Genomic DNA, 19,582 nt, shown 5'->3' with positions numbered 1-19,582 from the left:
TATATTATTAAATTATAGAATAATATAATCATCTAAAACTTTTTTTCACTTTGCATGTCAGGGCTCAGGGGTAATTAACAGTCAGCTGGTCATTATCTCAATTTATTACATGGCTCTGTGGAATACTTGATTCTGATTGGTCAATCGCGCCATCCAGTGGTAAGTTATTCCCAGATAACAACCGCTCAAAACAGATAACGCAGGCTCATCCGGGTCACTGAATTCAGCAGTGCTATACGCCTGCTAGGAACGTTTTTTCTTCGTGGAAGTTTTGTGTTTGGTGAGCTAATAAAATATTAAAACTCAGTCGAATCAATATTTTGTGTACAGTTATTTAAGTATGCCATCCAGTATCGTGGACTCACTCTCTCGTTTCATACAAACGCAGCTGCTGCCATTTTGTGACTATTGATTTGTACAAACAGGAACGATTTTAAAACAGTTTAATCAGAAATCAATACAGTATTTATGTGGCGAAATGCAGTGTAATAAGTGATATGAATTACTGTATACCGTATCTCTAAATTGTCCGTTTAGTTTGAACTTTCTGCGCTGCAACGGTTCTCTCCGCGCAAGCTTTGCGTTTAAAGACCTAATAAAATATTTCAACTCAGATCAATATTTCGTGTCTAATTATTTACTTATGTGGCAAGTAGCCGTGTAATAAGCGGGATAATGTACATCCAGTCGGTGGTTCTCTCAAAATAACCCCCTTCAGGCTGATCCTCCACTTCGCGTCGGGGTCCTCATCATGTGGAGGGGTTATTTTGAAGAAGACAACCGGCTGGATGTACATTATCCCATAAACCACAACTGAACCTCAATACAGGTCTTAAATCACCCTGAATGGGTTTATTTTGCATATTGTCCAGCTTTTTACGTGACTACTCGGCAAGGAAATAAATAAATAAATGGACATGAAATATGGATTTGAGAAACACAAAACGATTATATCGTGCTCTCGTAATGTACAGTGATCAATCAGGCAGTTTAACAGTCATCATATAAAAATATTTGACCACAGAATGCTGAGATTGGCAAATCAGAATTAATTATTCTAAATAAGAGCTGAGTAATAAAATACTATAAGAAAAGACTAATTCAATGGTTAAACAGCTATGAAAACCCTACCAACATGCAATGTCTAAAATGGGTACTAGTACTATGGGTAAAGTAAGTCACTAACTCTCCCTGCTCTTGTGACCAAATCTCCTTCACAACAGTACTAATAATCCATAATCCTGTGACCCTTTCTTAACGGTGTGTGTTCTGTACATCCCCAAAACAATGCAGCGAAAACAGCAGGTATTAGTCTGTCATTATACATTGTCATGTTGAATCAAAGCAGCTGTGCAGGCAGGTTGGCTCAATGCATGCAGAGAGGATGATTCATTGACCTGTCTTCATCCACCACTAACGCAACCATGAGGCAAAATGAAGTGACACACAGATGTTACATTCACACAATGCATTCTCCGCAAACACTCTCTTTGTTCAGCTGGGATTTACAGTGCAACACTACTGCAATTGTGCAAAAAAGTATGAATGAATGTAAAAACAACAGCTCTCTCTGGGAAGAATATAGCATCACAATGATCAGAAGGGGGAAAAGTATGGCAAGCTGTTCTAACATTTATTCCTAAAAACTATATTTACACTGAATAAAATTATAAACGCAACACTTTTGTTTTTGCCCCCATTTTCCATGAGCTGGACTCAAAGATCTAAGACTTTTTCTATGTACACAAAAGGCCTATTTCTCTCAAATATTGTTCACAAATCTGTCTAAATCTGTGTTAGTGAGCACTTCTCCTTTTCCGAGATAATCCATCCTCCTCACAAGTGTGGCATATCAAGATGCTGACTAGACAGCATGATTATTGCACAGGTGTGTCTTAGGCTGGCCACAATTAAAGGCCACTCTAAAATGTGCAGTTTTACTGTATTGGGGGGGGGGGTCCGAAAACCAGTCAGTATCTGGTGTGACCACCATTTGCCTCACGCAGTGTAACACATCTCCTTCACATAGAGTTGATCAGGTTGTTGATTGTGGCCTGTGGAATGTTGGTCCACTCCTCTTCAATGGCTGTGCGAAGTTGCTGGATATTGGTAGGACCTGGAACACGCTGTCATATACGCCGATCCAGAGCATCCCAAACATGCTCAATGGGTGACATGTCCGGTGAGTATGCTGGCCATGCAAGAACTGGGATGTTTTCACCTTCCAGGAATTATGTACAGATCCTTGTAACATGGGGCCGTGCATTATCATGCTGCAACATGAGGTGATGGTCGTGGATGAATGGCACAACAGTGGGCCTCAGGATCTCGTCACGGTATCTCTGTGCATTCAAAATACCATCAATAAAATGCACCTGTGTTCGTTGTCTATAACATACACCTGCCCATACCATAACCCCACCGCCACCATGGGCCACTCGATCCACAAAGTTGACATCAGCAAACCGCTCACCCACACGACGCCATACACGCAGTCTGCCATCTGCCCTGTACAGTGAAAACCGGGGTTCATCCGTGAAGAGAACACCTCTCCAAAGTGCCAGATGCCATCGAATGTGAGCATTTGCCCACTCAAGTCGGTTACGACGACGAACTGCAGTCAGGTCGAGAACCCGATGAGGACAACGAGCATGTAGATGAGCTTCCCTGAGACGGTTTCTGACAGTTTGTGCAGAAATTCTTTGGTTATGCAAACCGGTTGTTGCAGCAGCTGTCCGGGTGGCTGGTCCCCCCCGGACCCCCCCATTACAATAAAACTGCACATCTTAGAGTGGCCTTTTATTGTGACCAGCCTAAGGCACACCTGTGCAATAATCATGCTGTCTAATCAGCATCTTGATATGCCACACCTGTGAGGTGTATGGATTATCTCGGCAAAGGAGAAGTGCTCACTAACACAGATTTAGACAGATTTGTGAACAATATTTGAGAGAAATAGGTCTTTTGTGTACATAGAAAAAGTCCTAGATCTTCAGCTCATGAAAAATGGGGGCAAAAACAAAAGTGTTGCGTTTATAATTTTGTTCAGTGTACATCTAATAATAATAATTAGTTTAATTTATATAGCGCTTTTCTGGGTACTCAAAGCACTTTGCATATGGAAGGGGGAATCTCCTCAACCACCACCAATGTGACGGCAGCCATATTGCCCCAGAACGCCCACCACACACCAGCTTATTGGTGGAGAGCAGACAGAGTGATGAAGCCAATCATTATATATGGGGATTTTTAATGACCACAGAGAGTCAGGACCACGGTTTAACGTCTCACCTGAAGGATGGTGCTTTTTGACAGTATAGTGTCCCCATCCCTATACCTGGGCATTAGGATCCACACAGACGTCCTTCCCCTAGGAGGTCTCCCATCCTACTAACCAGGCTCAATCCTGCTTAGCTTCAGTGGGCAACCACTGAAGCTAAGCAAGTAAAGTTCATTCAGCAGATGGAAATTAATCAGTTGTATTAGCATGCAAGCAAGAGCTGAAGTGAAACGCAGAAAAGAAGAAAAAGAACATGTTTATGGTTGTGCAGTAGCGAACCGTGACTTGACAGGCAAACAGCACAGTGAGAGTTATCACAAAAATAAATAATAATTTGTTACAAAAATGCAAATCCTCATTACAAACAATTAATTTCACACATCATCGGTGTGTGTAATTCAGTGGAATATGGTGACAAATGGCCAGGTTGCAAAACATATGACAAACAAAACCATCAAAATTTAATGTAAGCCAATGCATCATGACAGTGAACAATAAAGTGTGTAAACAGTGTAAACAATAAACAGTGTAAAAAGGCACTGAAACAAATTACAAATAAATTTGATCTTGCACAGCTAGTTAAAGGACCTACTAGGATAACTTCTTCATCCAGAACCCAAATTGATCTGATATTTAGTAACAAACCGGAGAGAGTAACCAAATCTTTCAATATGGTCACAGGTTTGTCTGATCATAACTTAATCATTATAGCCAGAAAACTCACTAAAAACCGGTCTACATTTTCCACAAATATAAAGCCATGCCAATTTCGAATACCTAAGAGTGATGTATGTCAATATGAAAATGCTATTAAAAACATAAATTGGAATGAACTACTACTTGGTACAAATGTGGATGCTGACACACACGTGTTCCTATCCACAATTCAAAAAATAACAAAACAATTTTTAAAGAAAAATAAATCTAAAAGTGACAGTAAATATACTCTCCCATGGATTAATGGTGACATAAGGAGACTAATGAAGGAGAGAGACCAGGCACTGCGAACATATCTTAAAACTAAGTTACCGACTGACAGATATATGTTCATTTCTTTAAGAAACAGGGTAATAAAAGACATCCGAGTAGCTAAAGCAAACTTTTTCGTTAGTCTGATAGGTGAAGCTAAGGGAAATCATAAACAAATCTGGGACTCCATAAATAAGCTAACTGGGAAATGGCATAATAATAATAATACAACAAAGCAGTTGGTGATTAAAGATAAAGGATCCCTGGTTAAAGAGGCAAATGAAACGGCTACTCTCCTCAACTCTTATTTTGTGAATTCTGTTAAGATGACAGTACACACAAATCTAACTGAACTTCCCAGTCCTTTACCAATTGATATCTCTCAACCTGTTCTATCCTTGTTGAACGTTTCTGAATTAAAAGTTAACACAATTCTGAACTCTCTTAAAAATTCGAAATCAAAAGATATATTTGGATTAGATACTCTCTTCCTTAAACGGCATGCAGGTTCATTTACTGAACCAATAACTAAGATAATTAATGCCTCTTTTAAGGAGGAGAAGTTTCCAAAGGAATGGAAAACAGCCATCGTTGTTCCAGTTAACAAATCAGGAGACCCGACTGATGTGAGCAATTATAGACCGATTAGCATTTTACCCGTCATCTCAAAAATTGCAGAGAAATGTGTTGCTGAACAGCTGACCACACATCTAAATAGTATCCCTTATACACTGCACCCAATGCAATTTGGTTTTCGAACTTATCATTCCACTGAGACCGCAAACTGTTTCCTTTTAGAAAACATCAAGCTAAAATTGAATAAAGGAGGTGTTGTCGGAGCTATATTTCTAGATTTAAGTAAGGCATTTGATACAGTCAACCATCAAATACTTATTTGTAAACTAGCCAATTTTAATTTCTCCGATAATGTGATGAAGTGGATGAAGTCCTATCTTGAGGGCAGAGTTCAGTGTGTAAGGGTGGGTAGTGAAACATCATCCTTCCTGAGTAATGAAATGGGTGTGCCTCAGGGATCCATCCTGGGCCCTCTCCTGTTCAGCTTATATATAAATGATTTACCATCGATCTGCACAGGATGTGAAGTTCAGATGTATGCAGATGATACTGTCATATATGTCCATGCAAGAACCAAAGAACAAGCCGCTTCTAAACTCAGTGCAGTAATGATTAATGTAAACAAATGGCTAAATGATTCACACCTTCTTAATGTTAAGAAGACTGTTTGCATGTTTTTTACAAAAACACACTCTGCAACTGACCATGATCTGAAAGTATATGTGTCTGGAGAGGTCCTCCAAGTAGTCTCTCAAGTTAAATATCTAGGCATTATACTTGACTCCACCCTGTCCTTCAAAAAACAAGTGAAGAAAGTAATGCAAGTAACTAAATACAATTTGGCCAACTTTAGGTATATAAGAAACTGCCTAACAACCACAACAGCAAAATTATATATGAATGCTATGATCATCCCCCACTTAACATATTGTATGACAAGTTGGACTCAAGCTAGAAGTACAACACTGAAGCCTATTCTTTCTTTGTACAAGCAGACTCACAAAGTGTTATATAGAAAACCTAAAACCTACCAGCTACCACCACTGTAATATTTTGGAAAAATATGAAATTCTTAGTTGGGAAAATTTAATGAAATACAGTGACATCTGTCTGGTGTTTAAGATTTTAAATGGTAAAGCTCCCCCACCACTTGGTACTTTTATTAAGCAGAAAAATGTTACCAACAGAACTACAAGATCAGCTCTAAGAGGAGATTGTGTAATCCCTTTTAGGTCTAGCTCCTTCAGCCAATCATGTTTTTCTGTAAGAGCTACTCAATTATGGAACACCATACCAATTGAAATAAGAATAGGTAACAACTATTATACCTTCACACGAAGTCTTAAGGTCTGGCTTTTGAAAAGTCAAACATGTGAACATTTTTAAATAAAAAGTGCATTGCACATTTCATTATTAATATTACTATTTAACCTGCTGCTAATATCTCCCAAGTTCTCTGCCCGTTGCCAGGCAATTGTACTGATGTGTTAATGTTTCTGGATGTTTCGTGTGGTTTTATGTTGTGAGAATTGTTCTGTTTTATTTGTTGTTTTATCGTGTCTTGAGGTACTTTTTGTTTACTGCATATTTTATAATTTTAAAGGTTTCTAAACATCTTGCCGAAGGACTGCAGTTGAAAATTAGCCAGTAGGCTAATACTGGCACATTTAGAGTAATGTTGATCAATGTGCGCTGTCCTTATAAATAAATAAAATACAAAATACAAAATACAGTGCTCATAGCAAAGCAAATTAGTGACAGACACTTCCACATCATAGACAGTGAACCCACCACAAACAAGCAATGTTATAATAAATAATATTATTAGATTGGCACATCAGCCAATTAAATGTATGTAACAGACTTTAATAAACTTATGACTATTATGTCTATTATGAGGAATTACAGCAAATGTGCATAATGGTACTGAGTGGGTAAATTTACTGACCAGGGATTCTGCAAAATGACTGTTTTATCCAATAAAGCTTAACATATATAAAATGCTGGCATGGTGGCCTATTTGATTTTAAACGTATTAAACTTATAGTTAAAAGTTATAGATTTTTAACTTACCCAAACAGCAAACAATTCCAGCAGTAAAGCTTTTGCTTCTTGGTTGATGCTGTCATCCAGGAGAATCGCTTGTAATTGATGGGGTTGAAATGCTTTCAGAAGCTTTGGTTTTCTGCACCAAATTAAGCTCTGGTGTAGGTCTTCCTTTGCCAATTAACTCCAAAATTTCATTAAAAGTTCATCTTGAAAATGGTGTGGATAAAAAAAAATTAGCAACAATGTCCTCCTCACTAATGTTACTTGCGGTTTCCCTAGTGAACAGCGCTAGTATTTTATCAGCTTTTTTCCACAAATAGTTTTCCCAAAGGCAGGCGAATTTGTTTAATGATTTTAATAGGCTGCTTCAAAAAGTTGCGAAAAAAGTTATTAAAGGATTAGTTCACTTCAGAATTAAAATTTCCTGATAATTTACTCACGCATGTCATCCAAGATATTCATGTCTTTCTTCAGTCGAAAAGAAATAAAGAATTTTGAGGAAAATGTTTCCTAAACTAATGGGTTGAAGGTCCAAATTGCAGTTTCAATGCAGCTTCAAAGGGTCCTTCACGATCGAGGCCGAGGAATAAGGGTCTTATCAAGCAAAACGATCTGTCATTTTCTAAAAAAAATAAACATTTATATACTTTTTAACCACAAATGCTCAAATGTGTTCCCTCTTTTATGAATGCCTGTGCGGAATAGTGGCATTTCGGGTGTTGCAATTGCTTGAGGGTTCATTCTTATTCTATTAACAGTACTAGGGATGCACCGAAATGAAAATTCTGGGCCAAAACCGAAAATTCTGGATGCACTGGTCGAAAATGACTTTTTAAAAAAAAATTTTTTTTTTTATTAATTTCTTATTTTAAAGGCACACTGTGGAGAATTTGTGTTTTTGTCAAACAGCGACCCCTAGAGTCGCTGTGGAATACTTGCACTGTCGTAAATACTCCTCCACCCCCCCACCCTGTACACCGGTACCTGCGTAGGGCATGGAACAGGCACACATAGACTCCGAAGACATGATTATTGCAATTGATCATAATAGTTTGCAAATTGTGCTTGTTTATTTACAACCTCTACGTTAGGCTTATTTATGTCCTGATATTTATGTGAGATATTGAAAACTGTTCTCATGATAATCGCAGGAATCAACGTCAACAGCGTCGTCTGATATCCCTCAGGACTACGTGATAAATACACCTCACAACACCTGAGTTCAGCTGGCAAACTAGTTCGTGAGGCAAGCTAGGCAATAAAACATAACGCAAAAAACACGTAAGAGAACGAGTGTTTGTTGTCTGTTAACAGCTCTGATAATCGAAAGCTAGCTAGACATGTGGAAATTATTGGACTGGTCTAATTATCAGCAATGGATGAATGAACAGCATGTAAAAAAATGACATACTACAAGCAAGCGCAACAACATACAACATAGAATGCAAACAAGTTTACAAATAAGAGATTTATTTACTGGCCACTTCATGCGTTTTCTCAGATCAGATAGCTATCAGATTTATCAAAACGATTCTATTTACACCTGGTCACATAAATGTGTTTTTGTGAAACGGATTTAAATCCGATCTTCAATTCCCACGCTATATGCAGATTTAATGGAGTGCACGTCACGAAAGCAACAGATATGAGCTGCATTTTATTGATCATCAGCTAAAATTTGAAAATCAAAGACCGCAATAAGAGAGAGCAGTAACAGCCCTGGCAAGATCATTTCATTTCTTTACTTTTAATGATGATGATGATTGTGTGTTAAGCATCTGCGACTTACTTTCACTTTGATTTGCGATAGTTTGCACGTTGGCTTGATGCTCAGCTTCTCATCTGCGGTGATGCGTGTTCCAGCGCGTCGTCATATCTGGCTATAACATATAGCCTATAACACGCTCTCACACGTTTTTTTTTTATTATTTATTTTTTAGCATTTTTGGGAGGAGTACAATTTGCATATGTGGTTTCAACAACCAGATGCACACTTGTCCAGTTTCGTCTGGAATGCGTCTCAGACCTCCTCCTGAAGTGGTTTGAGCGATCGGATTCAAATCCGTCTTGAATGCGTTTCGGAGGGCATTTACACCTGGTCTTTTCATGAGAAAACGCATGAAGTGGCCAAGTCTAAACACAACAGCCCCCATGACAAAAACATACGCACGAAAGCCGAAAACAAACACTGGTTGGCATCTCACGTCCATAGTATATAAACGCTCACGTCCGAATTTGAGGAAGTGGTGGGGGAAGTGACGTATGCCGTAAAGCAGTCGAATTTTGTAGTTCTTTTTGTGCTCTGATTACTACCCGAACCCCGAAGTTACATAGTGCCAGTAAAAGCGATACAGACCCCGTCAGGCTCTGGCAGACGTGTCATTCAACCTATTGTAAGTCGATGTACCATCACAAGGGTCTTGGAAATATATTATGAAGGTTGAAAAGTTACACGGTGTGGCTTTAAATTAGTTTTTTTTTTATTAGTTTTTTTTATAATTGTATTATTATTAAACTTTTTAATTAAATTCAGTAATTTAATGAATCTGAATTTTAAAAAAAATCAAGCCAATAAAATAAAATAACCACACTTTTATTTCAAGTAACACAAAAATTGGACAAAAAATAGGCCTATATTATAATAATATTAAATATCAATGTATTAATATCAATATTTTCAGTTCAATGCAGCAGAATCAGATTTAACAGACTTATTTTTGAACTATTATCAAAATAAAGTAGTCCAACAAAGCAATTATTATCAGAGCATGTGATAGCAGGGAGAGGATCAGTGAAGGAGAGGGTAGCGTCATTTTACCAGCGTTGCCCAGCACGGCTATACACACCATATTACAGCACAGGGCTATTGCAAACAGAAACAAGTCCAGCAAAATTTCATGTCGGCACGTTTTTCAGTGGACTTTGCCTTTCGGGTGAGCGTGACCAGTACATGCGTTTGGGCCGTGAGCAACACACACACACAGAGGTTGCTGCGGAACATTGGGCAGAGCGCGCTGTTGGGCAGAAAACGGAGCGGAGAGCACAGCGGAACACGCTTCGAAGTTGAGCATCTTCGGAAGCGGAGCCACTCACAAAGTCACAAAACATGCAGAGCCAGAGTGAAACTCTGAAAAAACGAAAATGCCATTTTCGGCGATATTTTCCAGGAGCAGAAATTTCGGTGCATCCCTAAACAGTACAAAGACAAACTCGCTTAAATAGGCTCTTTTACATTTCCTTTTCAAACCCAATCTTCTGCCATTGTCTTATCATTCAAGAATAAGGTGAAATCGGAGTCCTGCTGCTGATCTGTGCTGCGACTCTTGATTGGCTCAAGCTGAATTGAGAAGACGCATTCAGTTTTTAATTGTAGTGTCTGTTCTCTAACTGAAGTAAATTATTTTCATTACTATAAAAAAATTAAAATGACGGTAGGGGTTGGTGCCGCGGCGGGCAAGTGATGTAACTGTTGTTGCGGCTGAACATCTAGCCTAGCGAGTATTCATGTAAACACAGTTATGTCTTAAGTGAACGTAAACCATTGGGAAAGAAATCGGATGCATGTCAGTGGGATCCGTGCATTAAGTCTTAAAGTGACAGCAGCCTAATACAGTAAACCTGCAGCTATCTGTCAAACAACAAATAATAAAGAGAAAATCACTCACTGCTCTTGACTGAAGAACTTTTGTAGCTTTATTACGAATCAGTGTAAATTTAATTCATATGAAGATGCAGTGTTTAGTTTTACATTTGATTATTCAGTTTCTGTATTGTTTCTTACTTCACTGTTACTGTTAAATAGATCTAATGTAGGCCTACCTGAAAAACTTAAAGCAGTTTATTTAATTTGTAACTTGGTTTTATTGTATTTGTCCTATTGTTTGTAATTTGCCTCTTTGTTCTTATTTTTAATAACAAGATAAATTAAAACAACAAAAATAACTAATTGTCCACCCCTAGTTTCAGGTGTTTTTGTTTAACTGGATGTTCTTGATGTTAAGTTTTCAGGTTTTAGTTTTACATTTTTTTATCTTAGTTTTCATTTTAAATATATTTAAATATAATTTAAACTTATTTTATACACTTAAAGCAATGTCGTATCACAGTTATCGCATATCGCATTTTTCTTCAATATCGTGCAGCCCTAAATGAATCATTATTTTCCTGTTGATCACTGTAAAGCTGCTTTGAAACAATCTGCATTGTATAAAGCACTATAAAAAATAAAGGTGATTTAACTTGACTTGACAATAGGCCTCTCTGAGGGCCCTGAAGGTTCTCCTCTGTGGTTGTGAATTAATGTCCGTTCAAGTCCTCCTGGGAAGTTCGTACTTACGAGGTGGGAAGTCGTGTTTATTACGGCATGTGCGTTCAAGTCACTTTCGTCGGAGCAAGATGGCGGTGTACTTTCTCTTAATTATTTACACAAAAATACAGCAAGGTTCTTAAACTCTAGTTCTAGAAAATGAAGAACAAAGAAATGTGCATCAGGTGTGCTTTGCTTCTTTATGTTTTTAATTAATTTATGAAGCCACTGCAAACTTTATCGTTACATATTACATTGTTATATTATAATGCCACCATATTCTGTGTAGGCAATTAGCTTAATGCGCTGTAAATGCACAGACACACAGGCTGAATCCGAAATCACCCCCTATACCATCAAATAGGGCGTTATTTGAGGGGACAGCCATTTGTTGTGGTGTCCCAAACCATAGTGGATGTTATTGAGTGCACTTATTCAATCCCACATTACACAGCAATAACGAATGTAGAACCGATGTACGCTCAACGGCTGTTCGAATTCGCTTACTCGTTTTCTTCAAGTGAACAGTATTAGTGGACTAACGTAGGGAATAGTGAATGAGGGTTTAGAGGGCGATTTCGGATTCAGCCACAGTCACCAGGCACCATCAACAAACAGCAGCCACCTTTTACTTATAACCTTTTTAAGTGAACGTTAAAACGGCTTGCCATAGGCAGATGACTAAATGAGTCAGGTGCACCTTGAACACTTTGCATGTAAAATAAATCGATTTCTGTAATAAACACGCGTGGTCACATAGACAAACATTCACTCTCCATTCTCTCATTGTACTGGTCAATTGTACAATTCACACAGAAACTTTTGCACATTCATTAACGATTCAAACAGCTCAAGCAATAGGATCCAAACAGAATCAATGTGGCATCTGCACAAACTTACGTGAAATAAATGTCCGCAGGCTACAGACGTCCACGCACTGACAGCGAGGCGGGTTTGGCTCGGTTAACTTCCATTGATCGGTGATCTGTGATTTCCCACGCAGGCACACACAGTCACGCGCTTTGACTTATGGGGCGCCGACTGGTGCGAAATGATTTACAGGATTTCCTTCTATTTACAGCAATATAGCTATTTACTAATATCTGCAGCGGATAAGTTATTATTTAATGAATAAATGAAACGGCTAATAATTGATTAGCCCTTAATCAGACAGCTTTCTTTTCCCCCTCAGTGTGGCTATCTCCTCTCAGACACATGGTGACATCCAGCGGCTGCTTGCATCCTCCTCCAACACCTGAGCATCCCGCTGATCAGCCAATCACAGCGTAGGGTTCTGCCCGTTTTTGAAACATCCACTAACACACGCAGAACCAGGCTACTCCACTCCATCCTCTCTCAAAGTAAAGGCGAATGAAAAGCGAGGTAATCGAATTGGTAATGTTGCAGTGCATATCAGAGAGCTTAATTCAAATAAAGCCACAACATTTCATTAATTTGGCATTACTGTGAGTCCAGGAACTTTCAGTTAGATAATATAAGTAACTCAGTTCTTAGATGGATTTATGATTGGATGTTATAGATAGAAAAGGAAATATGATTAGACAGATGAAGAAATGAATGGATGAATGGATAGATAGATTTACCTTACAATATTTCACAAATCTTTTCAATCTAAAAATGTTGTTTTATTCAATAAAAAAATAAAAAAATAAAAAAAATATGCTCAGATGTAGTGTTTAAATCAGAAAGTTAAATAATTCATTAAATGTATTAACTGCATGGAGCAAGGTTTAAAAGTATCACTCGCCAAGCACCAAATGTTTTCAAATCAGGCTTTGAAAAGTAAATAAAATAGCTGGTATTTATGGCTGGCTTTCTTGATTTAACCGCTATTGGCAGGTGACAAAAAGTTTTGACAAAAAATAATAATAATAATAATAATAATTAACCCTGGATATGCAGTATGTGTGAGAGTCCAGTAATAAGTGCCTTTTTCCATGGACCTTTGAATCACAATATAAGATGAGGAGACAGAGACAATAGAAATGACAGAAAGCACTGACTCTCATTAACACGTCGACACACATAGTCTCAACAGTCTAATCTATCAGTGCTGCACCCATACAACCTGTAAACACATTCCTCACGATGGTGGTTTGGAGAGCAGCCAGAAAGAGGATCAAATAGAAAGGCAAGACATCTCTTAGCTCCTTATCGCCACAGTGCAGTGAAACTGCTGAGAACAGCAGGCTTCAGGGGACTAACTAAAGTGCTTCACGGTGGATGTGAAGAAAATAACAGAAGAGAATTAGGATAAACAACAATCACATTTCAAATATCCCACAAACAGACACTTCCAACTGAGCCTGACAGAGATTAGGGGATCCAGCTGCTGCTCAGATTCACTCAAGCCCATTCATCTAAGGGGACTTGTACAGAAAAGACTCCTTATGTCTCCTATCCATTCAAATTATAAACATGGATCTCTTGTAAAATTGTGGTCTATTTTCAAAATAAATTAGTCTGTGCATATTGTGCACGTAATGCAAATTTCATGTATGCATACATTATAGCTGACTAATAGTACAGTAATAATTAAGTCTGATTAGATATGCGGAATATATTTTATTATGTAGAGTGAATAAGATGGTTCCCAACTGGTGGAGAGTAATACAAAAGCAAAGCAAAAACAACATGGTATTTCTGTTATTTTTGGCCAGATTTTTTTAGGGAACATTATAGACAAAGCAAAATTTAAATGGCAAAAGTTTGCATCACACAGGATTCGATCAAAGTCTTAATAAATACAGTCCTAATGCACTACACAATACACCACACACAAAAAATGGTCTTAGGTTTTGCAAGTAAACTTGAGTCAAAAGCACAGACACAATTTTTCAACCAAAAAATAAATAGTCTCCCAATGTTAAACCATTTGGTCCTAAATGTCTCTAAACTTTCCTATAAATGTTAAGGTCTCATTGTAAGAAATGACCAGAAATATAACAAAAACAACAAACAACAACAACAACAAAAAGCTCTAGGACAAAGGTTAAAAAGCTATAAAGGTTATAACCATTTGAAAAGTGAATTTATGAACTGGTGGTGGCGCTAAAGAGTTGGTTCTAGAGACTCCAAATTTGGTCAGATTACTATTCAGGACCACCCCTATAAGTGTACCTAATTTCATAATTTTAGAAGGTACAGTTCATAAGGCTGCCTTTGACTCCCATTGGATACAACCAAAGGCTAGGGCACCTTCGGTGCTTGGCCCCTAACAAAATAAAAACAAAGCAAAACACAATACGTCAAGCCATTAATTTAGCCTCTCAGCAGGTTAGATGACATATTACTCAGCAAAAAAATCAGGTCATTAATTGGTATGAAATATGAATCTGATTACCAAATGTACAAACACGTAAAGTATGACAAATGTATCATGTATAATGGGACGTACAAATGATGATTGTACACAATAACACTCATGATTACACTGGTACCAATTAAATAATAATAATAAAAAAGGAAAGACGCTTGTAAGATCTATCCCCGGATTGCATGGCCAGTCCCTATAGCAATCCAGGATTTGGTGCTTTTTTCAAGGGTACAGTGGAAAATTGTGATTTCAATAACATTTCAACCCCTAGATGATTGTTGCTCTTTCTGCTTAGAATTAAATCAGATTGACATGGCAAAACAATTATGGCTAGATCACCCTGTTCACCTTTTTCCATTATAGGGATTACAAAGGGTACATCCTGTAAAATTATCTAATTACTGACACCCTAGCATAATTGTGAAAACTCAATATTGCTTTAAAATACATTTTTGGGAAGCAATTAGCAGTCTTAGTGATAAAATACCAAACAATTATATATATATATATATATAATAACTGACATCTCAGATGCATTCAGTCCTTGTCACCTCTTTTTAACCAAAAAAAACCTAAAAAGGTCAGTAAAAAGTTTAGCTCCTGTAATCTTAAGATTGTAATCTTGTATATGAGTGTGTGCGTGCGTGCGTGCGTGCGTGCTTGGCTGAATGTGGATAATCTTCAGTGCTGGAATGTTTAAAGCTCTTTCCGACTTGCTTTCCTTTGATTAAATGCTCCCTGTAAGTGCATTCCTCATGAAAATGTCATACTTCAGACTGGAGTAACTGGGCCACGTATCCTCACCACAACTCAAAGACAGAGCAGCCGTTGATTTATGAGATAAAATAACAGCTCAGGTGGGCCCAGCAATTTAAATTTAACCACTTTTTGGTGGATATAAGTTTGTTATTTGTCGTGTTCATGAGAAGAATTGTATTGTTGACTACTATTTTGAAGTGTTCTGACATAATGTGTGGAAAATGGAAGTGATGAGTAAAGAAATGAAGGATGAAGTTTGCTACTCCTGTCTCGTGTGCTGTTTAATAACTCATGACAGATACACCAAATTGGCGATGAGGATTAGACTTTTTTTTTCATTATCGTTGGTCAAAAAAAAGTGGCTGTTACTAACGTACTGTTACGTAACGTGGTAGCAAGCACACAAAGACGAGGAGGAACAGGAAACAGGATCTTTTAATAACAAAAACATAACACGCTATAACAGACGAGAACGGACGAAGAATGAGGGAGAACACAGGGTATAAATGCAAGGGTAAACAAAAAAACTTAATCAGGTAATTAACTGGACACAGGTGAATGAAATGACTAATTACACTGACTGGGGAAAACTAGGTCACAGAGATTGAACCAAAAACAAAATGAAGGGGGAAACACAGAACATACGTTATAGAATGCCCCCTCCCAAAAAGGCGCATCCTCACGCCGTAACTAGACCAACTGAGGAAGAAGGGAGGAGGGCGTAGAGTAAAAGAAAATGATGCAGAGTCCGGGGAACAAAATACTGTCCATGGAGGAGTGGAAGGATCCAGTGAGAGGCCAGGAGCAGAAGTCGGATGGATATCCAGACACCAGCCAGGATGCTGCCCCACGGCGGAGTCGAGCGAGGGCGGAGCCATGGTGTAAATCTCATCGAGGAGGCCATGGGGATGACGGATGGAGACAGAGCCAGTGGAGAAGGAGCCCAGAGCGCAGACAGAGAGCCAATGGCCAGGCATGAGGTGTATCCACCCCACGGAGGGCTGGTGGAGGAGGAACCGAGGGGCTGATGGGAAACAGCAGCGAATAGGAAGAGGAACTGGCAGGGATCTGAAGAGGAGGCGGGAGAGGAAGGCTGGGAGGCCATACTGGAAGCACAGGAGAACTTTTGCTGGACGGGACCAGCGGAAACACAGGAGTATAGTTGGGTGGGATCACCCTCTGTGGCGGGAGTATAAACGGGGCCTATACATTCCCTTGGGCCTTACATTCCCTCGAACTCTACGAGGACTCCCTCGACGGCGCACGGTGTTGCCGGCTCACACACCTGCTCAGACACTCGTTGAGGCTCCGGCTCTGCGGCGATGGAAACTTTTTAATAATTTGAAATTATTTAAATAAGAGGTTTAATAACAGCCAGCTTGAAAGTTTTTAGTACATATCCTGATGACAATAATGAATTTGTAATATTAAGAAGAGGATCTATGACTTCTGAAAGCATCTCTTTCAGTAGCTTAGTCAGTATAGGATCTAACATGTTGTTGATTTTGATGATTTAACAAGTTTAGACAATTCTTCCTCTCCTATAGCAAAAAATGACTGGAATTGTTCTTCAGGGGGTCTATAGCATGACGTTTGGAAAGCTTTTTTTCTCATTAATTTAGCCACTATATCAAATAAATACCTACGGTTGTGTTTGTTCATTTCTAAGAGAGTTGAAAAGTAAGCAGATCCAGCTGTTTTTAAGGCATTTCTGTAGGCAATAACACTTTCCTTCCACGAAATGTGAAATACCTCTAGTTTTCTTTTCTTCTTAGCTAACACTATGAACTGCCCAGCTGCAACTGCAACATGCGGGAAGTATAAAAAGAATGGACATTGTGCTAAATGTGCGAGGTCTGTGAAATTGAATTTCCAGAAGTTACTGTACTGTACACAGAATACTCAGCTTGTACTCCCAGCATTACAAGCACAGTGACATTTACTTCTGGCTCACAGACTTGTGTGGTGGATTTGGTGGTTGACAGTGGGTCTTCCATATCTATCCTGCCCTACAGCACTTCTGAATTTCAGTAAAATTGTGCTATCGCAACCCACAGCTAGGCTTGTGACATATTCAAAATCCCTAATTCCGGTGGTTGGATGTTTGTCAGCGAATGTTTCCCTACATGACCACTCTATGACCATTCCTGCTAAGTTTTTCATTGTGTACAAAGGGACACTCTTCATGGGGAGGGACCTAATGTCTGCACTGCATGTGAGGATTCCAAACAATATAGACCTGCCTCCTAATGTCCTTTCTGTGTAAACACCGTGTAAAGCTGGATGAAACCATCACACCTGTGCACCAAAAACTTCTGCCACTCTCTGGTTGTAGTTCTGTGTCAAAGGAATTAAATTGCTTGGAAGCAGCTGGGGTGATAAAACACATCGACGGCTTTGCATGGGTGTCACCAATTATTGTTACGCAGAAAAAGTCAGGTAAAATTAGGATGTGCGTTGACCTCAGAGAGCCAAATAAAGCAGTGATCGTGGACTTTCCATTGCCACACAGTCTCTCTGCTCTAAAAGGTGTTACTGTTTTCTCTACAATCGACCTGACTACCACTTACTACCAAGTGCCGCAGCATGAGGACAGTCATGACCTAATGACCTTTATTACTCACTACAGACTGTTCCGTTTTTGTCGTGTTCCTTACAGATTGGCTTCAGCACTTGAGGCATTTCAGAAGATGATGACCATCATCCTGCCTGACTTGTGGTTGAAAATTACCTAGATGACATTATCATCCATGGAAGTGACATATCCCTGCATGACAAAGCACTTCAAGCGGTCTTACAACGACTAGAAGCTGTTGGCTTTTAGCTCAATAAAGACAAGTGTCACTTCCGGCAAACCAGCAAGCTGTTCTTAGGTCATACTGTTTCAGTGGACGGTCTTCTTCCAGATGAATCACGTGTACAGGTGTTTTAAAATGCTCCTGCTGATTATCTGTCAAGTTTGCCCTTACCATGGTTCTCCTGCAGAGAATGCTGTTGCTCCAGCTCCTGATGTTGATGAGGAGTTTGTTGCTTTTCTATCTGCTGCCTGTAATTCTCTCTCTGCTGCTGATGTTGATATGTCCTGCTCTAACCAAACTTTGTACACAGATTTATAATGGTTGGCCTCCTTCACCCAAGGGACTGGACGTTAAGTTGTTGCTGTACTATAAACTGTGACTAGAACTGTCTGTTAAGGACAACTTCATCTTCCGAGGCTCACGGCTGATTTCACCTGCTCCTCTTAGCGCAAAGTAGCTGGTCTCCATAGCGCACAAAGGACATCAAGGGAGAGGTGAGAACCAAACAACGCCTTTGTAATCTCTATTGTTGGACAGGGATGGATGCTCAGGGTTATGATGCTGTCCATTCCTGCCACAAGTATCAACTCTATGACAAAACTGTCAAGTCACATCCTGCTCTTCTCCAGAAAGTGGCTGTGGATATAGTCGGGCCATTTGACACTACTGCATCCAACTGCAGGTTTGCTATAACATTAACGGATTATAACAGCAAATGACCCGAGGTCTCCTTTACTCACACTGTCATTACGGATTCTGTAGTTTTGTTTCTGTCATCAGTCTTCAGCCACCAATGCAATCCATTGAGTATTGTCTGCAACTTTCACTTTTTTGCTGGAAGGAAGGGATATCTATCACCATCATTCTTCTTTCTACTACCCGGCAGCTAATGGTGCTGTAGAGAGGTTCAACCATGTGCTCAAACACACTGTACAAATGGCCATCCAGCATCATCGGTCATGGAAACCTGTGGTAACTGACTTCTTGGAGGTGTACCGTGCCACTCTACGTGCTGCAACTGGTACTTCACCCTTTCAGCTCCTCTATGGCAGGCAAATGCACACAAGGCTGTCTATTTTGCCATCTGCTCCAGTCAGTGGCGGAGCCAGAGGGGGGTCCGGGGTGGCACTGGACACCCCTGACATGCGATTGGCCACCCCGGGTGCCACCCCAAAATTTTATTTGCTACTGGCAGTTGCTGATGCTGATTTAAAAAAAAAAAAAATTACGTTCGCCGGCAGCGCGGCGCGCGCACAGTTTTCAAACGGACGAGCAGAGGACGAGAGATGGTTGCAAGATACCGAACTTCACCGAATAAGAAAACATCATATTTGAAGTAAGTTTTTAAGGTTTAGCATCAGGGTGGTTTGCTCCGAATAGCCTACATTAGGCCTAATACACGCATATGCAGTACCTTGCCGTTACAGTATACAAATGTTCTAGCTAATGTGAGGATAGGAGATCAAAACGCAGGCAAAGAAAAGCAGAAACAAGTGATATCATAATGC

The 19,582-nt window shown here is 39.3% G+C and overlaps 1 protein-coding gene across 1 annotated transcript in view; it reads right to left on the bottom strand.

The window, feature by feature from the left end:
- The window catches only part of myripb (myosin VIIA and Rab interacting protein b), a 276,968-nt gene extending 264,515 nt beyond the window's left edge, over positions 1–12,453 (bottom strand). The window contains exon 1 of the mRNA XM_084102756.1: positions 12,081–12,453. The gene's annotated coding sequence lies outside the window, so the exon portion shown is untranslated. The remainder of the gene's footprint in view (positions 1–12,080) is intronic.
- Between the last annotated feature and the right edge of the window lie 7,129 nt (positions 12,454–19,582).

The sequence above is a fragment of the Abramis brama genome (genome assembly GCF_963993115.1).
Source record: "Abramis brama genome assembly, chromosome: 24".
NCBI lineage: Eukaryota > Metazoa > Chordata > Actinopteri > Cypriniformes > Leuciscidae > Abramis > Abramis brama.
The sequence above is the reverse complement of the archived record's forward strand: the minus strand, read 5'-3'. Positions and strand labels throughout refer to the sequence as shown.